The following is a 21,805-nucleotide window of genomic DNA, read 5'->3' as shown; positions in this document are numbered from 1 at the left end:
CACTGGCAATGCTATGTGCCCTAGGTGATTAGGGTGTGCCCAGGCACACCCAGCACACCCTGTGCGCACGCCTATGTCACCGCCACATCCACCACCACCTCAACCTCCCTCCTACTCCATATGGGCCTCGTCCTTCAGAGATGAAGAAGAACATTGTTTTATTTTTCTGTTTTTTTTTTGTTGTTTTAAGTTATTTCCCTATCCACATTTGTTTGCAGAGCACTTGCCATGCTCTTAATTACGTTTTGCTGCCATTTGCAGCACTCTAGCCCTTTCCTTTGGTGTTTTAGAGCCATTTTAGTGCCTTAAAGTTCGGGTCCCCATTGACTTCAATGGGGTTCGGTGTCCGGGAAAAGTTCGGTAAAAGTCCGGGACACGGACCCGGACTTTTTTTTAAAGTTCGGCCGAACCCGTCGAACACGGACATCTAGGTGTTCGCTCAACCCTAGTAGGGATTGCCAAAATGTATACAGCCTGGGGAGACCCTCCTTGACTTTCCTTTTTTTTCTTCTTTATGCCTGTATATAATTCAATAAAAAACATATTAAAAAAAAAATATATATATATGCCCAAAGGGGACTGCTATTTAGAAACAAACCTCCAATTAGGCTCTGAGCCAGAGAAATCTGTCATGGGTCCTAAACTAGGCTAATGAAAGATTTGGGTAGCAGATCCTAATTCATCTATATCCTCAGCCAACCCCTACCCCTTGTCACTGTGTCTGACCTCTGATATGCTGCACATGAAAAAACCCTGTGGAGTTCTCACAATATCCCCAGCCACATTCTGGGATACAGCTGAAGTCCTCAACAGTCCAGTAGCACCTTCAGCCTGACCTGCTGTGGGTGTTTCACTGTGAGTGTTTGCCAGTTCACAGATCAAAATGGTGGCTGCACCTGCCTCATACAGAAAGGGCATTATCAACCTGCACCAGAGCTCCGCTCACAGAACCACATTCTCTGAGCACATGGCATCCATGTTACCCATAGAAGGCAAAGCATTTTTTCCATAAATTAACAGGGAGGAGAGGAGAGGGGAGATGCATGTCATGCATAGCTCCCAACTGTCCCTGATTTGGAGGGACTGTCCCTGATTTGTAACAAAGTCCCTCCGTCCCTCCTTCCTCCTCATTTGTCCCTCATTTTTGTCTGATCTATATAGTTGCATACAAAATGCACTTTTTAGCTTCCAAAAAGTGTTTCCCAGTGCCAAACTTTTCATCCAATTTCTAAATTGCGGAATTTGTATATTCCAAAAACCAATATAAAGGAATAGTAGTGGTAAAAAGAAAGCACTTGTGGGTATAACTAATATTTTTTTGTATATTTCTCCTTTAAGGGGGCGTGGCAGGGGGTGTGTCCTATACCCACATACTTTTTTTAACAGGTGTCCCTCATTCCCATCTCAAAAAGTTGGGAGGTATGGTCATGGGAGAGAAGAAACTGACCAATTAGTCAAAACAATGAATGCTACAGTTAATATTCCACTGATTCTTCTCATAACCTGCAGTGCATAGATGATGATTACCTTAACTAAAATATGCAGAGCTATGGTTTTAACAAAGCTAGGTTAAACTTCACCCCTCTTTGAAACTTCAGAAACTGGGCTACCCCTCAGCAGACATCTCCCCTGGACTCATATAGCATCCTTCAAGTCACTTCATGTGATGTTCCAAGTACCAGGGTGAGTGCCTAAAACAGGATCCAGTTCTTAGGTAGCAACTTAAGGGAGAGTCCTTCAACTATCTCCATGCAAGACCTAGTTATAGTTCCTGCAAGAGATTTCTGTAGGAACTACCCTTGATCTAGACCACATGCCTATATATGCATGTGCTTCTACTATGGAGGCTCTCAAAATTTAGAATTAGGATTTAAGATAATACTGGGGTGCCGTGAAGTGGCTCTGGAGCTTACACTTGTATTTGTAAATGTGTGCAAACTAAACCTATGTTTGTACCACATACTGTTAGGCAGGATAATTTGGTTGGTTGCAGGCTGGTTAGTAAGTTGAACTGGGAATTTTATTTGATTTTGTTTGACCTGCTTCACCCTTCCATGTGCTCAGGCCAGTTATAGTTGGGGGCAGTGGCCATTTGTTTGTACTGTTGGATATAGAATACCTTGCCTAAAAGCATAGATCAATGCATTTTAACCCCTTCATGCCAACAGAACACAAATAAGCGGCCTCACTGGCCTTGGCTTTATTCTGTGGGGCCACATATCTGTATATCTCCCTTTGTGCTGGGAGTGTTCCGCAACGGCCGCACGGCCAATTCCGGGGTCACCTGATCTCTGTGATAGCCTTTGATTGACTATCACAGTGATCAGTCACTGTGAAGCCTGCCCCTATTTTTTCTGTCCTTTGCAGAGATAGAAAAAAAGGTTTAAAGAAAAAAAAAAAAAATAATATTTAAAAAAAGATATAATTAAATAAAAATTTTTTTTTTTAAAAATAACTAGATCTAGATTAGTGCCAGGATTAGTGTTTGAGTCAAGGTCAGGGTCAAAGGTCAGGGTGAGTATTTTTTCTGGACAGGATTTTTTTTACTCTAAATTAGTATCAGTGTCAGTTTGTGTCAGTGTGTTTTAGGTAGAATTCAAAAAAGCAAAATGCACCCTACTGTTTCTGTGCTGTACTACGGGTACAAACAACAACTAACATACACATATGTGGTATCGCTGCTATTGTCAGGAACAGGGGAATTTGTTTTGGGTTGTTCTTTGGTGGTAGGTTATGGTAGTAGCAAGAAATATACAGTTGAATTTTAAAATAATGATTTTTTTTTTTACTATTTTGGGCCAGTTTCCTTTTCATAATACAAAAATAATCCGGGGATATCAATTACCATTTAGCACCAAATGAAAGCTCAAATTGGCCTGAAAAAAAAAACAAGGTATAATCCACCTGGATGCACAAAGTATTGTTTACTAACAAAATTGCAAAATTGAGATTAGGCATTTAGAATTGTTGTACATTTAGGCGTGAAGGGGTTAGAGCCGGTTCACACTGAGGCGACACGACTCCTTACTACTTCAGGGGCGACTTGTGCATTAAATTGCACCACGACTTCGGAGCGACTTGCAGGGACTTCACATAATGGAAGTCTATGCAAGTCGCTCCGAGGTCGCCCCGAAATAGTACAGGACCCTTTTTCTAAGTCGGAGCGACTTGTGTCACTCCTATTAGAACGGGTCCTGTAGTGGTCAATGGACCGCGAGGGAGCGCGACTTGTCAGGCTGACAAGTCGCCTGACAAGTCACGCTAGTGTGAACCGGCTCTAAACAAACATCATTGTACATATAGAAGACACTACAAGGTCCATCACCTGAGGACACTGATAAAAAACTGGAAGTGGATATGGAGGGGTTATATACCTGGGATAAGGTCAGATCCTTTTTCTTTTGAGTATAAAAGGTGCTTCACACATATGCGATGGCAGAAATTGCACGTGGTTCGCAGCACACTGCTCTTGCATACAGTTTGCATGGCTGAATTCGCATCGCATTTGGACGAAACTCGCACAGGACCGCACCAGGATCGGATCGCATGGGTTTTTACACCTATATGATTCGATTCATATCCGAACTGATAGATCGCACTGCTATATGCGAACTGATCTGGGGGTGTCGTTAACTTTGTTTGGACATTCCCCCAGCGCTTCGCATAGGGCAGTATGAACTGCCTGCGTGTTGAGTGCAATGCGGGAACCCCCAGTGATTCGCAGGGTTCCCGCATCGCATATGTGTGAACCGGGACTCAGTGTCCGTACACCTAAAAGTAGCAGAATATAATACAACGGTAATAGTTGGAAGGCCTTGTACCTTAGGTTGGATGATCATTCAGCCAGTAAGTCAACCAGTAACTAAAAGTAAAAAAAAAAAAATCATGCAAAATACTTGTTGAGTGACACATAATAGCACAGCCAGAGGCACAATATATATACAGGTGTCTCTATGCAAATCAGTGACTGTATTTGACACTCAGAGGTAATAAATTTACAGCTAGGCATTGATAACTCTTCTGGCTGATGTCAGAACATGAATATAAATGCATCATAAAAAATCAAGAGTTGCAAAGATTGACACGAGCTGGGCTGAACTGGTTTCACCCAGCCTGTTTTTTTATGTTTGTCTAGATAGGAGACATAAGAGCTTATTGTATAACCATTGTTCTCTAAATGATCACTATTAACTTTATCTACAAATGCTAATGGGAATATGCTCTGTAAAACTTGCTTGCCTCATAGGTTTCACACAGACAGTTGAACTCTTATCTATGCAACAACTGAATCCATTGTCTTTGGAATATGCTATATGCAGAGGAGATAGCAGAATCAGTGAACATTATGGATCTGAGCATTCTAGAATTAGTTCTTCAAATAAAAGCCCCCCCTTGGAAAATCCGACTGTCCAATCAGAGAGTTTTTTTTTACAGTGGTTGGTTGGCCAGGAAACGGTCATGACTTTAGATCGAGGTACATAGAGTTTTTTTTCTCAGCCACCGACCCCCAAAACCCCCCTCCCCCCCACCACACACCCCCTCCAAACCGCATCAAATAGTGGGTGTGGTCAAATTTCACTAACAGTGGGATGGTCTTAATGGGGCATTGAATACAAGGAGTGTATTATGTACAAAGTGCTTGGGGGGGGGGGGGAGGGGGGGTTGCACACAGAGTGCAGTGTTTGGGAGTGTGCTACATACAAAGTGCAGAGTTTAGGGATGCGCTGCACACACAATACAGAGTTCCGCCTTCTTCCACAGCTGCTTACCTCTGCATTTCCTTCCACATGTCGTTTTCACCCCTCTTTAGCTCTGACCTCTCAATGCAACCCACACTCCACTGCCCCCTCTTTTCACCACCTCTTAAAAACCCCACTATCTTCCACATGTCTTACTTTTGTTGCTGTATTAAGCTGAGGCACCAAGTCGGCTCTAGTACTCCCGCACACTGTATTTGGCTCCGCCTCTCTCACACTCAAAGAAATTATCCAGTGAGGGTGTAGGCATCTACATTGCACCCCGGGAACCTGCATCTCCCCTGTCCCCATCCTGCATTAAGAGGGAGCCTCTCAGGATATCAGATCTGGGGGAGCCATTGGGAGAAAAGCTGTCACTTGTAAACACTGAAGCCGGACTTCTGTGTTTACAAGTGGGAGTGGTGAACGGGGAGCAGAGAGCCTGAAGTCAATTCCACCAAGTTCCAGCTGAAAAAAAGCCCTGTAGGTACATAGATAAACTAAACTTGTTTAGAACAGAGATTATATTATACCTATTTTTTTAAGCAAATCACTTTAGAGAACCCAAAATATAGACTCGCTTCCTTATAAATAAGTAGAGTAGGGGAAAGCTGTCAGATTTTTATTTTTGAAAACAACAAAAAACAAGAGAAGGGCACACTGACCTAGTGCAATACAATTAAACCATTTTTTGAAGAGTAAAAAAGGTATCATGCATTATACTCACAAACACGGGTTGCAAATAGGCATGTAAAAATCGATTTTGGATTTTAACATGCCTGTTTGCAACCTATGTTTGTGAGTATAATGCCCACATCTATTATTTTATATCATGGGAATTAAAACTAAAATTAAAGTCAGATTTACATGCAACAGTACCTTGTCTGTATGCACTTTTTTTTTTTAGGGGCTGCGTTATGGGGGGGGGGGGGTTAAGGGACTGCTTTATGGGGGAGGTTAAGGGGCTGCTCTGTAGGCTATAGGGGAAAAAAAAAAGAAAAAAAAAGAAAAAACAGTAATAACTTTAATACATATAAAATTAAGATTTTTACTGTTATCTTCTTCCATACCTCACCACCGGACCGGTCCACAAAACAGCCAATGTCTGTCCTCCTGTCTTTGTTTGATGATTGAGTACTCTGATGTCTGACATCATTGCGCCTCCTCAGACCCATCAGTTTGCACTACTGGTGGCAGTGTAAGATAGGAAAATGCCACCCATAATGTGCCACAAACTGATGACACACAAAACGGCTGGAAAAAAAATCTTGGGCTTCAATTTGCTGCCATTCTCAAAGTGCCGCCTGGGTCCAATGGACCCAGCAGGACCCATGGTAGGGCCGGCCCTGGTGCCTTCCTATCCCAGTGACAACTGCATTTCTTATACAGATATAAGAAGGACAGGAAGTGAATTCAAATGTCCCACTGAGTTATGGACAGAAATAAAAACCCAACATCATTTTTAACTCTTAACTTTATTTGAACATTAACCACATATCAAGAACCAGCGTTTTACTATAAAATGCAAACCAGTTGTATTGGTCTTAAAGAGATAATAAACACAAAAACAAAGTTTTCCTATTTCAGCTTACCAATTCTTAGATGTGGTGGCTGCATTTATTTAGGCTCCCTTTCCTTTTTTTTTTTTTTTACCTGGTGATCCGGCCAGTAAGTCTGTTGTTTTTTTTAACAAAACAGGCTGTCCTGCAGATGTAGTAGTTATAAGGTTGAGACAAACCATTTACCTCTGACAGAGGTGGTTACAATGATCAGCTTTAATTTATTTATCCCCCCAAAAAATATTGCTGTATTTGCTTAAAAAGTGTAAGCTGGATTTCCTCTTCAATTTGTTAGTGTATCTAAATCTGCTAGCACATCTAACACTCTCCCCCTCCCAGATAGGCAATGCAGCTGTCCAAAGCGGCCCCTGTGCTTCTTCATCCAGAGTGGGCACACTCTACTACAGGAGTTATGTTACTGGTCAGATCACCAAGTGATAACAGAGGGGAAAAAAGCCTTAAAAAGGAAACAAATGCAATCACCACATCTAATGATTGGTAAGCTGCAATATATTAAATTTTTGGTTTTGGGTTTATTGCTGCTTTACTTATCCTCAGACTTTAAACGATATCAGTACATCAGGCGAGGAACACAGGCTGGTATCTCTGACTATGGATTGCTGCCTTGCTAATGCCAGTTTGTACGCTTTCCGGCATATGGTGTATTCTTCAATATGGGATCTGATAAGTACCCAGTTAATGAGTACCTGCCGGAGTTTATAGCCACCGGGTTGTTCTGCACCATTGGTGGCCTTTGAAATTGAGGAAAATATGAAAATTACCAATCATCCATGAGAATAGGCGAGTTGCTCTACATTCCCCAAGTGAAGTGCTAAAAATGTTCTTTAGCAAACAAAAGTTAAATGAAGCATTCACATCAGGATTAAAAGAAAACTTGCTGGTGGACAGGTTATAGGTTCAAAGGACTGCCCAACAGGTTTATTGGTGGCAGATATAGCAGCTGAAGGTCATATGTGCTGGTGTCAGCAAGGCCAAAGACAAAGGGGTGGATTTACTACAGGCAGATAGACTGTGCACTTTGCAAAGTGCAGTTGCTCCAGAGCTTAGTAAATGAGCAGAAACTCTGCTGACTTCCATCATCCAATCATGTGCAAGCAAAAATACTGTTATTTATTTTCCATGCACGTGTTTGGGCAGTCTTTGCAAAGTGAAGCTTTACCTCATTTACTAAGCTTTGGAGCAATTGCACTTGCAAAGTGCACAGTCTATTTGTCTTTAGGCCCTGTTCACACCTGAGCATTTTTCAGCTCATAAAACGCTCATCCCTGAAGTCTCACAACGCCCAACAAGCAAAATCCCATTCATGTCAATGGCCTCTGTTTACATATGAACATTTTGTCGCCAGAAGCAAAATGCCTGAAGATCAAAAAAGTACATGTCAAGTTAGAATAAAGTGGGGGGTGATATGTGCGCTGTCACGTGAATATTCAAGTGGGAGGATTGCCTCTAATGAGTAACAGCTGGTATAAAATAGATCAGATATGTGAGATTAGTTACATAGTTACATAGTTACATTGTTAGTGAGGCTGAAAAAAGACACAAGTCCATCCAGTTCAACCTATGTGTGTGTGTTTGCTTTTAACCGTACATTGTATACCCCTGTATGTTGTGGTCTTTAAGGTGTCCATCCAATAGTTTTTTGAAACTATCAATGCTCCCCGCTGATACGACTGCTTGCGGAAGAGAATTCCACATCCTTACCGCTCTTACAGTGAAGAACCCCTTACGCACTTTAAGGTTAAACCGCCTTTCCTCTAGTTTTAGTGAGTGGCCACGTGTCTTATTGTATTCCCTTACTCTAAATAGTTTGTTCCTTATGCTAGGGTCGCCAGTACAGTATTTGTACATTGATATCATATCCCCCCTCAAGCGTCTCTTCTCCAGAGAGAATAGGTTCAGTGCTTGTAGTCTTTCCTCATAGCCGATGTCCTCCATTCCCCTAATTATTTTTGTTGCCCTTCTCTGGACTTTCTCCAGTTCCAGCACATCCTTCCTGAGGACCGGTGCCCAGAACTGGACAGCATACTCCAGATGTGGCCGGACCAGAGTCTTGTAGAGTGGAAGAATAATCTCTTTATTTCTGGAGTGAATCCCCTTTTTTATACAACCCAGTATTCTGTTGGCTTTGCTTGCAGCGGCTTGGCATTGCATGCCACTTCCAAGCCTGTTGTCTACCAGTACCCCCAGGTCCCTTTCCATCCTAGACTCACCCAGAGGTTCCCCCCCTAGTGAGTAGCTTGCTTTCTGGTTTCTGGCCCCCAAGTGCATTACTTTACATTTTTCTACATTAAATCTCATCTGCCATGTAGTTGCCCACCCCGTTATTTTGTTCAGGTCTGCTTGCAAGATTTCCACATCCTGCATAGAAGATATTGGCATGCCTAATTTAGTATCATCTGCAAATACTGAGATTGTACTAGATATCCCCTCCTCTAGATCATTTATGAATAAATTAAACAGGATTGGTCCCAGGACAGAACCCTGGGGGACCCCACTTTCCACACCCGCCCAATCCGAGTACTCCCCATTAATCACCACCCTCTGTACTCTCCCCTGGAGCCAGTTCTCTATCCAGGTACTCACCTTATGGTCCATACCTACCTTCCTTAGTTTGTACAGTAAGCGTTTGTGGGGAACGGTGTCAAAGGCCTTTGCAAAGTCCAGATACACCACATCCACAGGCTTACCTTTATCTAAGTGGCAGCTCACTTCATCGTAGAAGGTTAATAGATTGGTTTGGCATGAACGATTTTTCATGAATCCATGCTGATTACTACTTATAATACCGTTTTCATTACTAAAGTCTTGTATGTGGTCCCTTATCATCCCCTCCAAAATTTTGCAGACTACAGATGTTAGGCTGACCGGCCTATAGTTACCCGGGATATATCTCGGCCCCTTTTTAAATATTGGTACCACGTTGGCTTTTTTCCAATCAGCTGGCACCATACCCGTCTGTAAACTATCCTTAAAGATCAAGAATAATGGTCTGGCAATCACCTGACTGAGCTCATTTAGAACCCTTGGGTGCAAGCCATCCGGTCCCGGGGATTTATTTATGTTAAGTTTCTCTAGTTTAGCTCTAAGTCTATCCTCTGTTAGCCATGGCGGCACTTCCTGAGGTGTATTATTTAGTTCGGCCTTACAAGCGGGGTTCGTGTAGCCCCCCGATTCCTTTGTGAAGACTGAAGAAAAGAAATTATTTAACACTTCCGCCTTTTCTCTGTCCTCAGTGGCCATTTTTCCTTTATCATCTTTTATGGGGCCAATGTGTTCTGGCCTCGCTTTCTTACTGTTTATATACTTAAAGAACTTCTTGGGGTTCTTTTTACTCTCCTCCGCTATATGTCTCTCCTGTTCTATTTTAGCCGATCAAATCCTATCCCGCCTGCAGCCAGCTCTAGTACTTTTCACCAAAATACCATTAACCACTTGCCGACTGCCTAACGCCGATCTACGTCGGCAGTCAGCCCCTCACAGGCAAAGTGACGTAGGGCTCCCGCTCCCGCGTGGTCACGGACCCCCCCGCGCGTGTGACCAGCGGACCCGATGTCCGCCGGTCACTCGGCGATCGGCGGGGGAGAGGGAGAATGTCAGGCAGCTTGTGTAAACAAGCTGCCTGTCATTCTCCTCGCTGTAAAGACACTGATAAAACGGATCTAGTATGTAGATCCGTTGATCAGTGTCCTTACAGCTCAAGCCACAGCCAATCACAGTAGAAAGCATGCCCCTAGGGATACACACAGCCCCTCCCTTCCAAATAAAGTTAACCCCTTCACAACCAGTGTATTTTTACAGTAACAGTGCATATGTATAGCACTGATTACTGTAGAAATGTCACTGGTAACCCCAAAAGTGTCACAAATGTCAGTCAAGGGTCCGATCTGTCCGCCCCAATGTCGCAGTACCGCAAAAAAAATCGCAGATCGCCGCCATTACGCGTTAAAAAAAAAACAACAAAAATGACAAAAATCTTTCCCTTTGTTAGTAAACGCGATAACTTTTGCGCAAACCAATCAAAATACGCTTTTTGCGATTTTTTTTACCAAACATATGTAGCATAAAACAAATTGGCCGAAAATTTTAAAAAATTTTGATTTTTACTTTTTTTTTTGGAGGAATTTCATATAAAAAAATGTGAAAAATATTGTTATTTTTGCAAAATTGACGCTCTTTTTTTGTTTATAGCGCATGATCAAAAAATCGCACAGGTGATCAAATACCACCAAAAGAAAGCTCTGTTTGTGGGAAAAAAAGGACGTCAAATTCGTTTAGGTACAGCGTCGCACGACCGCGCAATTGTCCGTTAAAGTCACGCAGTGCCGAATCGCAAAATACCCCCTGGTCAGGAAGGGGGTAAAATCTTCCGGGGCTTAAGTGGTTAAAAACTGATAATAAATAAAGAAGATGCAGAAAGATCAGCAGACTAAAAAATATATAAAATCAGAATCTTAAAAGTTAATCCAATTCCCAAACCACTATTGTGTGTGTCTATCTTCAGTGTTGATGTTCTCAATGATTGCTCCAATATATATCTGCCTTGTGACAACTCATATTGAACCACCAATAACAATATATAAAAATCAGCAGACTAAGGCTGAATACAAGTATGATGCGAATCCTGAAAGTCAGTCAAGCTCCTACAACTGATTCTGTGTAAATATTCAATCTAAAATAACTAATCCAGTATATATGTATATATACAGTTTATGTGGTATGCTTACTTGTTTATCCATCCGTAGCCTATCCTTCCTATGTTTTCTTACCTTAAATTTACAACCATTATAGCCTTTAACCTTTAGGGGTATCTGCCAGTTATCTTTAAATCTTTGTGAAGTGAAACTGCAGTATATGTCCAGCCCTAATTTATCAATTCCTGATTACTAATTGGATAAGCCCCCACCCCAGGTCTAATAGTATAAAATCAGCACATCACTTGGGGAAGGCACGTTTGCTCTCGGGGGGCTCTCTTCTCGAAGTGGGGGGCGATTTCGCTAAGTGGGACACACTTCTGAATCTGCACTTCAGAGATTGCACAAAGTGAGGAAACACAGGAAAGGCTGAGATATACACCACCATACTGCAGGTGATCTCCTCCTTTTTTTTTTTTTTTAGCTCTATCCTGGTAAAATGCACTCTCTGGCACTTCTTCTGACTGCCCTATCCTCCATCCTTAAATTCTCTCTATTTCACCCCTCTTCTCCACCCCACATCTTATATATATCACCCTCACTTCTGTCCTCACCTTATTACTGCACTCACCATCTCCTGCTACTTCTAAATCCACATGCACACAAATCCTCAAGGAAACTGGGGCATGGCCCCTCATATAAATCACACTCTCATATTACCACCCTCACCTTTCTGCTTCTCCTGGCCTCTGGAGACATATCCCCAAACCCTGGGCCTCCATCTACCCATGCTCAATACACCACGTACCCTACACCCTCTGGCTGCAGTCGCAGTCAGCACAATCTAGTTCCAATCTCTCTTCTTCCCAAAACCGGACTCCCTTTCTCTTGTGCCCTTTGGAACGCCCGATCTGTCTGTAATAAACTCACCTCTCTCCATGACCTTTTCATCGCTAACTCATTTAATCTACTCGCCATCACCGAAACCTGGCTGCACGAATCCGACACTGCGTCTTCTGCTGCCCTATCCCAAGGTGGTCTTCTATGGACTCACTCCCCTAGACCCAACGGACGCAAGGGAGGGGGTGTCGGGATCCTTCTAGCCCCACATAGCTCCTTTCAGGTACTTCAGCCGCCTCCCTCTCTGTCACTCTCCTCATTTGAGGTACACTGCATTCGTCTTTTCTCCCCTGTCTCTCTAAGGATAGCTGTGATCTACCGCCCCCCTGGACCAGTATCAACCTTTCTTGATGACTTCTCCGCCTGGCTACCCTACTTTCTCTCTTCTGAAATCCCCACAATCATTCTCGGCGACTTCAACATCCCTGTTAATACTAACACTCCTACCACTTCCAAACTTCTCAATCTAACCTCCTCCTTTGACCTGAAGCAATGGATACATGCTTCTACTCACTCTGAAGGCAATATCCTTGACCTTGTTTTCTCCCACCTATGCACCCCGCACAACCTTTCCAACAATCCTTTCCCTCTCTCTGATCACTACCTTATTAGTTTCACTCTCTCCCTCTACTCCACCTCCTCTCCCTCCAGCTACCGTACAGTTACCCGCAGAAACCTACGCCATCTCAACCCTTCTCTTCTCTACTCTGCTACCGGCCACCTCTATGACAATATTGCACCCCTGTCCTGCACCAACCTAGCCACTTCGGTCTACAACACTTCACTCTTAGCCTCCCTGGACACATTGGCCCCCCTCACCACACACCGAATCAGGCCCCGCCCCCTTCAACCTTGGCAAACCGATAACACTAGAAGTCTGAAAAAGCATAGCCGTGCTCTTGAGCGCCTATGGCGTAAGACTCGGTCTCAGAAGGATTTCAACCAATATAAATCCGCCCTCCAAAAATACAATTCCAGTCTCTACACTGCCAAACAGACCTATTTTATCACTCTCATTAACAGCCTGTCATCACGCCCCCGGCAACTCTTCGCTACCTTTAACTCTCTACTCCGTCCTCCACTACCCCCTCCCACTGACTCACTCACTGCCCAGGAGATTGCCAACCACTTCAAACAGAAGATTGACACAATTCGTAAGGAGATCGTTGCTGTTCAGATACCTTCCTCCATGCCTTATGCTTCACGCCCACAAGTGCCATCATTACTTCCCTCATTCAACCCCGCCACTACAGACGAGGTTGCTAAACTACTTGCTAACGTCCACTTAACAACCTGCCCTCTGGATCCTGTTCCCTCGCAAATGCTACGTTCACCTTCTGGCCCTATTCTACACTCTCTAACCCACATCTTCAATCTCTCCCTCTCTTCTGGCATCTTCCCCAACTCTCTAAAACATGCACTAGTCAGCCCCATACTTAAAAAGCCCTCACTGGACCCAACCGATCTGAACAACCTACGCCCTATTTCCTTGCTCCCCTTTTCATCCAAACTCCTCGAACGTCTAGTCTACAACCGACTGTGCAACCACCTTGCCGAGAATAGCCTCCTTGATCCTCTTCAGTCTGGATTTCGGCCTCAACACTCCACTCAAACTGCACTCCTAAAGCTGACAAACGATCTGCTAACGGCCAAAACCAATGGACACTATTCTGTACTCCTACTTCTGGACCTTTCTGCTGCCTTTGATACGGTTGACCATCCCCTCCTCCTCAAAAAACTCCATGCCTTTGGTCTCCGTGACTGTACTCTTCACTGGTTATCTTCTTACTTATCTAACCGCACCTTCAGCGTTACCTACAATTCTACTTCCTCCTCTCCTCTTCCCTTCTCTGTTGGAGTCCCCCAAGGCTCTGTTCTTGGACCCCTCCTATTTTCAATCTACACCTCCTCTCTAGGTCAGTTGATAGCCTCCCACGGCTTCCAATACCATCTCTACGCTGACGATACCCAAATCTACCTATCCACTCCTCAGCTCTCTCCCTCAGTCTCCTCACGCATCACTAATTTACTATCAGATATATCGGTCTGGATGTCTCACCACTTCCTCAAACTAAATCCATCCAAAACCGAGCTTATAATTTTTCCTCCACCGCGTGCCCCTTCCCCTGATTTCTCCGTCAATATCAATGGCATTACCATCAGCCCATCCCCACATGCCAAGGTCTTAGGTGTTGTCCTGGACTCTGAACTCTCCTTCAAACCCCACATCCAATCGCTGTCCAAATCTTGCCGCCTCAGCCTCCGCAACATCTCCAAAATACGCCCCTTTCTAACCAAAGACACAACAAAACTCCTAGTTCACTCCCTGGTCATCTCGCGCCTCGACTACTGCAATTCCCTTCTCATTGGCTTACCTCTACACAGGCTATCACCCCTTCAATCCATCATGAATGCTGCCGCCAGACTCATCCACCTCACCAATCGCTCAGTGTCCGCCGCTCCTCTCTGTCAAGCCCTCCACTGGCTTCCGCTCACCCAACGAATTAAATTCAAAATACTTACAACATCTTACAAAGCAATCCACAGCCTAGCCCCCAGCTACATCACCAGCCTCATCTCAAAATACCAATCTAATCGTTCTCTTCGTTCTTCTCAAAACCTCCTGCTCTCTAGCTCACTCATCACCTCCTCCCATGCTCGCCTCAAGGACTTTTCCAGAGCCTCTCCAATCCTATTAGCTTTTAGGCGATCTCTGAAAACCCTCCTCTTCAGAGAAGCCTATCCTACCAACCCCTAACAAATGTACCTCCTTTTTCTTCATCAACCCATCCCCCACAGTTATTGCCTTTTGTTTCACTTGACCCTCCCTTCTAGATTGTAAGCTCTAACGAGCAGGGCCCTCTAGTTCCTCCTGTTTTGAACTGTATTGTAACTGTATTGTCTTCCTTCACATTGTAAAGCGCTGCGCAAACTGTTGGCGCTATATAAATCCTGAATAATAATAATATGTGAAAAGGATAAACCACCCTATGAAACAACACAGAGGAATGGTCAGATAATTGCATCAAGTGACTAAAATCGCAAACAAAATTGCTGTATAAGCTGATAAACAAATATTCACAGTAATCTAAAGTATAAAATGATGATGCATGTGATAAACCACAATGAATGGGCTAAATAAAATACTTGAAATAAATCCCTCAGTGCGTAACCAAAAAAGCTTGTTTTTGGCAGATTACAGGTGTTTTTTGTTAGATGTCAATGCCTTCCTCCAAACGCCTGTAAAAACGCCTGAAGAAAAGCCTGAAAAATGCCTGAAAAAACACCCAAAAAAAGTCTGAAAATGATACGCTCAGGTGTGAATGGAGCCTTAGTAAATCAACCCCATATTGCCCACAACACCAACATTTTTTTATGTACATAAGGAGAATTTTGTTATACGTTTTACAGTGTAGTATGGAGTCTGAATAAGGCTATCCTAAAAAACACATTTCAGAAACTACTTGACACAGGACATTTTCTCTTAAAATTTGCTGCATGAGGTGCGCGCGTGCTGATTTTAGGATCACTACGCTTTCTTTACTATTTACTAGTATATCTTTCACAATACTTCCATCGCTGAATCTATGCAAACTGTGGTTCTCATACACAGAAGCCATACTAATAAATAAAAATAGTGCAGCGCAAATAATATTCATATATTAAAAAACATAAATCTTATAAAATATATAAAAGAAAGTCCAAATAAATTTCCATAAAAAGTTCATAAAAAAGATCCCGGAATCCGGATGGTGCAAAGTGATGTCTCTAGATTGAACATGCAGGTGTCTTATAATGTGCAGCACCTCCACCATACACACAGATGGCCGCCCACCTTAGGACCATGACCCCCTGAACTAACAGGATGGTAAAACAAGCATTCCTTTGAAGAGATCTAATAGTCTCCTAATGGTTAGACTTGATCCGAGACAACCAATTCCTCTGTAGGATCGTGAATAGAGATATCCCGAACTATTCGCCGGCGAACAGTTCCCGGCGAACATCGCTTGTTCGTGTTCGCCTCGGCGGGCGAACATATGCGATGTTCGGTCCGCCCCCTATACATCATCATTGAGCAAACTTTAACCCTGTACCTCACAGTCAGCAGACACATTCCAGCCAATCAGCATACCCTCCCTCCCAGACCCTCCCACCTCCTATAAAAAAGCAAGGGCAGCATCCATCTTAGATTCATTCTGAAGCTGCAGTGTTAGTTAGAGCAGGGAGAGTGCTGCTGCTGCTGAATTAATAGGGAAATTGTTAGCTAGGCCAGGGTTCAGTGTCCACTCCCGCTGTAAGGACAGTGTCCTGACAGCACCCCAAAAAGCCCTTTTTAGGGCTGGTACATCAGTGTGCTTTTATTTATTTTATATATATATATATATATATATATATATATATATATATATATATATATATATATATATATATATATATTGCAGTTGCCTGCCCATGTGTGAGAGGCCACAGACCCACAGACTGTACTGTGTGCACACCACTCATATCGGGTGGCACAGCACCTTGCAGATAAAAAAATCATTAAATTTTTTCTCTGTAATATAATTGCAGTTGCCTGCCAGTGAGTGTCAGGCCCACAGACTGTACTGTGCCCCCTGCTCAACACTCATATAGGGTGGCACAGCACCTTGCAGATAAAAAAATAATTTATTTTTTCCTCTGTAATATAATTGCAGTTGCCCGCCAGTGAGTGTCAGGTCCACAGACTGTACTGTGCCCACTGCCCACCATTCATATAGGGTGGCACAGCACCTTGCAGATAAAAAAAGTTATTTCGTTTTTTGTCTGTAATATAATTGCAGTTGCCTGCCAGTGAGTGTCAGGTCCACAGACTGTACTGTGCCCACTGCCCACCATTCATATAGGGTGGCACAGCACCTTGCAGATAAAAAAGTTATTTAATTTTTCCTCTGTAATATAATTGCAGTTGCCTGCCAGTGAGTGTCAGCTTCCACAGACTGTACTGTGCCCACTGCTCAACACTCATATAGGGTGGCACAGCACCTTGCAGATAAAAAAAAATAATTTATTTTTTCCTCTGTAATATAATTGCAGTTGCCTGCCAGTGAGTGTCAGGCCCACAGACTGTACTGTGCCCACTGCCCACCACTCATATAGGGTGGCACAGAACCTTGCAGATAAAAAATTCATTTAATTTTTCCTATAATAAAAAATAAAATTCATCCAGTAAAAACAGGAACTGGCTTTTTCATTCGAATTTCAGTAGCGCAGGGATGGTGATAGCCTCTTACCAAATAAATAGGATGATAACATATACCAAAATATATGAATCAGATGTGATAAATATAAGCATAAAATCATAAATACATAAAAGCATGAAATCACATCAATAGGAGTCCATAAAGTCCATAGGTATAAAGTGCATAGAGCAATGAAAGTGCAAATATGAAGGATCACAGGTGCGACTTATGGGGACCACCCTTGCTTGCCACCACCACACAGTGGCGGGAGAAGTATCTGAAATTTAGACTCACCAGACGCCGATGCCTAACCACTCTCATGGACTATAGTGCACTATAAATTTACCAGGAAATCTTCCAGAGGAGTCTTTGCAGCACAAATCAGAGATCTGGAGGAAACCTGATTTTACTATATGTTGTTGTTGCCTAGTCCATGAGAGTGGCTAGGCATAGGCGTCTTGTGAGTCTGAATTTCAGATACTTCTCCCGGCACTGTGTGGTGGTGGCAAGCAAGGGTGGTCCCCATAAGTCGCACCTGTGATTCTTCGTGTTTGCACTTTCATTGCTCTATGTACTTTATACCTATGGACTTTATGAACTTTATGATTTTATGCTTATATTTATCACATCTGATTCATATATTTTGGTATATGTTATCAACCTATTTATTTGGTAAAAGGTTATCACCATCCCTGCACTACTGAAATTCGAATGAAAAAGCCAGTTCCTGTTTTTTCTGAAAGAATTTTATTTTTTATTATATTTACTCATTTAAGTAGCAGCAATTTGTGTTATTTGTGTTATTCTGTCAGGTTTGTGTTACCTGTATTTCCTAAAGCGCAGTGGATTACAACATCGTATATTAATTTAGTACAAGTAGCGATATTTATATATTTAATTTTTCCTCTGTAATATAATTGAAGTTGCCTGCCAGTGGGTGTCAGGCCCACAGACTGTACTGTGCCCACTGCCCACCACTCATATAGGGTGGCACAGCACCTCGCAGATAAAAAAGTAATTTAATTTTTTCTCTGTAATATAATTGCAGTTGCCTGCCAGTGAGTGTCAGGTCCACAGACCGTACTGTGCCCACTGCCCAACACTCATATAGGGTGGCACAGCACCTTGCAGATAAAAAAGTACCGTATTTTCCGGCGTATAAGACGACTGGGCGTATAAGACGACCCCCCCTAATTTTCATCTACCGGTAATACTTATACTTAGGTTACCTTGGAGATATTATACTCGCCGTATAAGACGACCCCCCATTTTTGGGGGATTTTTTTGAGGTTCAAAAGTAGTCTTATACGCCAGAAAATACAGTAATTACATTTTTCCTCTGTTATATAATTGCAGTTACCTGCCAGTGAGTGTCAGGCCCACAGACTGTACTGTGCCCACTGCAAATGGACTGTTTGCGGTTGTTTGCGGTGCCTTAAACGGGGAGTTTGGTCTGTCAGAGTTTGGTCTGTCACTGTGAAGCGGGCGTAACCCTTACACTACCTGATTGATACAACATCATAGCTGATCGTATTCACACACTGGATGTTTTAAAGCACGTTATTCCAAACAATTTAGGAATGTTAGGTGATTTATGCCCTTTATGGATTAAAACCCGACTCTGCGTCAACTTCGTAATTTTCCATGAGTTTTGCCATGGATCCCCCTCCGGCATGCCACAGTCCAGGTGTTAGTCGCCTTGAAACAACTTTTCCATCACTATTGTTGCCAGAAAGAGTCCCTGTGGGTTTTAAAATTCGCCTGCCTATTGAAGTCTATGGCGGTTCGCCCGGTTCGCCCGTTCGCGAACATTTGCGGAAGTTCGCGTTCGCCGTTCGCGAACATAAAATTTTATGTTTGGGACATCTCTAATCGTGAATAGCTATATAAAAGCAAATAGAAAGAATCTAGCACGCTCTGTTCCCCCGGGGGAAGGAGCCACGCATGTTTTCACCCGCGGCCATCTTATTGGATTACATATGTATACACAGAGCGCTTGTGTGTACACTTGTGACAAGTGCCAGAATTGCAAGTGGTTTTACATTTATTGAAAAAAAGATTATATAACAGAGAGCACTAGATTCTTTCTATTTGCTTTTATATCGCTATCCACTATCCTACGGAGGAATTGGTTGTCTCAGATCCACTCAGACCATTAGGAGACTATTAGACCTCTTCAAAGGAATGCTTGTTTGACCGTCATGTTGGTTCAGGGGGTCATGGTCCTAAGGTGGGCAGCTATCTGTGTGTATGGTGGAGGTGCTGCTGCATGTTCAATCTAGAGACATCACTTTGCACCATCTGGGATCTTTTTTATGAACTTTTTTATGGAAATATATTTGGACTTTCTCTTATGCATTTTATAAGATTTATGTAGCACCCTCCTAGACAGGTGCTAGATAAAAGCATCTATTGCTCCTGCTGCTTATCAGGGGAGCTTGATCTGTTAGTTTGCCTGTCACATGTTTTCAGGTGTGATTCACTGGGTCTGAGGGAGTGTCCCCACTGTATCCAATGAGGGAGCTTGTTGGACAGTGGATGAAACCTAGCCAGTGGCACATCAGGGTTTATGGCAGTGCCAGTGGGAGGGCATTCTTGAAATGCATCCTGGGATTGACCATAAATACTGAGGGGACATGTGACAGGGCGTCTTTTGGCGGGAGCAAAGTCCCAGGAGGAGGTGGACGGCTGTCTCTCCTCCTGCAGGTGTGAGGAAGGTGGTTCAGGCAGTCAGCCTAGTGAACCAGGTGTGGAGCTGAGCTGCAGAGGATCCAGAGTGCTGACAAGTGGAGCTGCTGGCAGAGTCTCTCGGGAAAAACAGTGTCCGTGAGTACCAGGAGATTTGCCAAAGGGTCTGCCTAGGAAAGGGGGCCACTCCAGAGAAGTCAGGGGATCAAGGAGCCAGCTCACACAGGAGGTGTAACAGTAAAGGGGGTGCCGTGTAGTTGACCCTGAAGAATAGGAACAAAGGGGGTGCCAGGAAGGGCCCTGAAGATTGTCCTGCAGTACAGTACAGTTTATCTCAGGAAGTTCACTTAATTCTACTTCACTGCTTATGAGTTATGACAAGGTGAAGCAGCGGCATAGCCGCGACTAGCGTTATACAGTGCTACTCAGCGTTACTCAGCGTTAATCAGCATTAATCAGTCGTCCTAGCCAATTGTGCATAGTTATACATGTTGGAGTATCCCACTTATTCCCTTCTCCCATCCAAGTTCTCAATAAAAACACAAAAACCAAAGCTCCTAGACTGTTTCCTGACTGAGCCAAAATCACTCTGAAAATGTTGAACTGTGCTGCTGTTGCTAATGGTAACCCAGGGAAACCCGTAACCAGCAGCTCCCAAGGAAGTAGTGCTACATATATGTTTGTTAATATATTAATATTTTGTGCGCTGCACTGCTGCACATTATATGACACCTGCATGTTCAATCTAGAGACGCCACTTTGCACCATCCGGGATCTTTTTATGGAAATGTATATGACTTCCTCCTATATATATTTTATAAGATTTATGCTTGTTATAATATGATTATTTCTTGCACTACACTATTTTCATTAATTAGCTTTTTTAGAGGTGTTATGCAATTGGCCTTAAGTGTTCAGCTGCAATTATTAGTATTTACTCAAGATTGTTTTTGCGCTGATTATTTTTAGTTTATATTTACAGAAGCCATACTGCTGTTTATCTGTTCCTCCTCTCCCCTTGTCCATTCATGGAGATCCTTGTGATATATGAGTTATTCACAAAATACCATTAAAAAAAACCATGAACAAATATTTTTAACTGATCTCACCAAATTTCATATGTATTGTATGTCTTTTATTTGTTTATTTTTTTTTATTTGCACATTTTGTGTAGGGGATACTCTGTCTTGTTACTGGACATGCTAAGGCTCGCTGGTATAGCTCCAACCTTGTGCAACCTGGCTGGTGCATTTACTGCTTAATCCCTCTAAATTGGGATGCCAGAACAGACTAGTCAATATTTTCCAGGCCACAACAGTAATGTAAGGTAATGTATAATATATTTTAATAATACTCAATAAAATTTAACTTTTTTCACCGAAACTCAATAGAGCATAAAGTCAGCAATAACTGTAAGCGCATATACAAAGTGACAAAGGTACAAACCAAATAGATATGATGGCTTTGTTATGGGTCACCAGATAAACACAGGATGGTCATTTTTACAGCGGCAAACAATATTCATTTTTAAAAATTATCCCCTAAAGTATGAAAATTTAAAGAATAGTAATTGTGCTGGAAATGGGTAAACAACATTAGTAATGTAGGATATATTTTCAAAATACACCCAATGATATTTTTTCATATTTATATTCATATTTTATTCATAATTTCATATTCATATTTAGTTGATATATGAATAGGCTATGGCAATTCTTAACTAGAGAAAATAAAAGTAATTGTTTTTGTTAACATTGCTTGTTACAAGATGTAATGATTTGTGGAAAGGAAGTGACCAAGCAGCCCAAGCAGTAAAGTAGTTGGAGGTCTTTAAGCCATGTATATGGTAATGTTTATGGAAGTTGTACGGGCTCTTACTTACACTTGATGATGTGTACATCTCCCTCTGGCCTAGTCATTGACCAGGCAGCGGTGGCAGAGCAGGTAAAGAATGACCTTGTTCCTCAACCTTTCCCAGTGAAGGCCGAGGATATTTTGCACCTGCACCACTGCCGAGTGAATGAAGCATTCAGGACCAGGGGGTAGGCGTA

Source organism: Pelophylax lessonae, assembly GCF_965119305.1.
Source record: "Pelophylax lessonae genome assembly, chromosome: 1".
Taxonomy (NCBI): Eukaryota; Metazoa; Chordata; class Amphibia; order Anura; family Ranidae; genus Pelophylax; species Pelophylax lessonae.
Note: the sequence above shows the minus strand (reverse complement) of the source record.